The sequence below is a fragment of the Coturnix japonica genome, chromosome 25 (genome assembly GCF_001577835.2).
Source record: "Coturnix japonica isolate 7356 chromosome 25, Coturnix japonica 2.1, whole genome shotgun sequence".
Lineage (NCBI taxonomy): Eukaryota > Metazoa > Chordata > Aves > Galliformes > Phasianidae > Coturnix > Coturnix japonica.
The window spans coordinates 432270-434768 of NC_029540.1; the positions used below are offsets into that span (position 1 = coordinate 432270).

At 59.9% G+C, this 2499-nt stretch overlaps 1 protein-coding gene across 1 annotated transcript in view; it reads left to right on the plus strand.

Annotated features, from left to right (window-relative positions):
• Positions 1 to 454: 454 nt before the first annotated feature.
• The window catches only part of HJV (hemojuvelin BMP co-receptor), an 11578-nt gene continuing 9533 nt past the window's right edge, over positions 455 to 2499 (plus strand). The window contains exon 1 of the mRNA XM_015884321.2: positions 455 to 1495. The gene's annotated coding sequence lies outside the window, so the exon portion shown is untranslated. The remainder of the gene's footprint in view (positions 1496 to 2499) is intronic.

Genomic DNA, 2499 nt, shown 5'->3' on the forward strand with positions numbered 1-2499 from the left:
GGAGGGGCCTGCTCCCTCTCCCCCCCATTAACCCCACTGTGTCTGTACTTGAGTAACTTGACTATTTAACGGGGAAACTGATCGGCCACTGCGCAGACTGAGTGTAGCTGTATGTCAGATGGAGGGGCTCTATGGGGGGGGGATTTTATTAGGGGGCGCCGCTGCGGTTTATGGCGGCGTCTATGGGGGGCCAACGTCTATGGGGGGGGTATGCGGGGGCGTTTTATCGGGTGGTTATGCGGGGAGCTTATATGTGGGGCGGGTTAGGGGTTGATGGGCGCGGGGGCTCCTCGCCTATCCCAGTGCTGCCACAGTCTGCCGCGCACTGTTTTTAGCCCACCTACGAGCACGCCTTCTCTGCCCCACCCATCTGGACCTAAGGTGTACCGCCCCCACCAGGTCCCGCCCACCCACTCTCCACTCCCCACTACGAACCGCGCTGTTTTTAGCCCCACAGCAGGTGTGGGGTGAACGATCCGCACGTCGGCATCCCAGCAATGGGATCGGGATGGCAGCCAGCCCCTATGGGTCACCCCCCCATACACACTATGGGTGCTCACTGCCTATGGGGTCAGCACCCCCATCAATGGGGTCCACACTGGGTTTGGTGTCTCCATTGGGGTTGGGATCCTCATAGGGGCTGGGGACCCCTTTTGGGGTCAGGCATCTCCATTAGGTTGAGAAACCCCTTTGGGGATGGGACCCTCATTGGGGTCAGGTACCTCCATTGGGATGGGAACCCCCATTGGGGTTGGGGTTAGGACCCTCACTGGGGCTGGGCACTTCTATTAGGGTCAGGCACTTCTATTGGGGTTGGGACCCTCATTAGGGCTGGGCACCCCTAGTAGGGTTGGGCACCTCTATTGGGGTTAGGACCCTTACTGGGGTTGGGCACCTCTATAGGGTTGGGACCCCTCTATTGGGGTTGGGACCCCCATTGGGGTTAGGCACCTCTATAGGGGTTGGGACCCTTACTGGGGTTGGGCACTTCTATTAGGGTCAGGCACCTCTATTGGGGTTGGGACCCTCATTGGGGCTGGGCACCTCTATAGGGTTGGGACCCCTCTATTGGGGTTGGGACCCCCATTGGGGTTAGGCACCTCTATTGGGGTTAGGACCCTCATTAGGGTTAGGCACCTCTATAGGGTTGGGACCCCTCTATTGGGGTTAGGACCCTCACTGGTGCTGGGCACCTCTATAGGGTTTAGGCACCTCCTATTGGGGTTGGGACCCCCATTGGTATTAGGCACCTCTATAGGGTTGTGCACCTCCTATAGGGGTTGGGACCCTGGCTCCATTCAGAACCTTCCACCTCCCCCCCCTCCCCCATGGAATCCCATTTTGGGATCGAAAATCCCACCATCTATTTTTATAGGGCGGCTTCCAGCCCCCCCAGCTGACGATGGGGCCGAGCTCAGCTCAGCTGTTCACCCTCCATCCCACAGCAGCTCCATTACGGGACGGAACCCACACGGACCCCCACCCTACTGCCAAGGTAGGGGCTGAGTTTGGGGTGGGGGTCTTCATTGGGACCCATAGGGAACCCCATCCCATTGCCAAGGGTGTTTGGGGTGGGGGGTCTTCATTGGAACCCCCATCCCATTGGAACCTGGAGGGACCCCCATCCCATTGGAATCCAGAGGGACCCCCATCCCATTGCCAAGGTAGGGGCTGAGTTTGGGGTGGGGGTCTTTATCGGGACCCAGAGGGGCCCCCATCCCATTACCAGGGATGTTTGGGGTGGGGGGTCTTCATTGGAACCCATAGGGACCCCCATCCCATTGCCAAGGTAGGGGCTGAGTTTGGGGTGGGGGTCTTCATTGGAACCCATAGGGACCCCCACCCCATGGCCAGGATAGGGGCTGTGCTTGGGGTGGGGGTCTTCACTGGGACCCATAGGGAACCCCATCCCATTGCCAAGGTAGGGGCTGAGTTTGGGTTGGGGGTCTTCATTGGAACCCCCATCCCATTGGAACCCAGAGGGACCCCCATCCCATTGCCAAGGTAGGGGCTGAGTTTGGGGTGAGGGTCTTCATTGGGACCTGGAGGGACCCCCATCCCATTGCCAGGGGTGATTGGGGTGGGGGGTCTTCATTGGACCCCCCATCCCATTGCCAAGGTAGGGGCTGAGTTTGGGGTGGGGGTCTTCATTGGAACCCACAGGGACCCCCACCCCATTGCCAGGATAGGGGCTGTGTTTGGGGTGGGGGTCTTCACTGGGACCCATAGGGACCCCCATCCCATTGCCAGGGGTGTTTGGGGTGGGGGGTCTTCATTGGAACCCCATCCCATTGCCAAGGTAGGGGCTGTGCTTGGGGTGGGGGGTCTTCATTGGAACCCATAGGGACCCCCATCCCATTGCCAGGGGTGTTTGGGGTGGGGGTCTTCATTGGAACCCCCATCCCATTGGAACCCATAGGGACCCCCATCCCATTGCCAAGGTAGGGGCTGTGCTTGGAGTGGGGGTCTTCATTGGAACCCATAGGGACCCCCATCCCA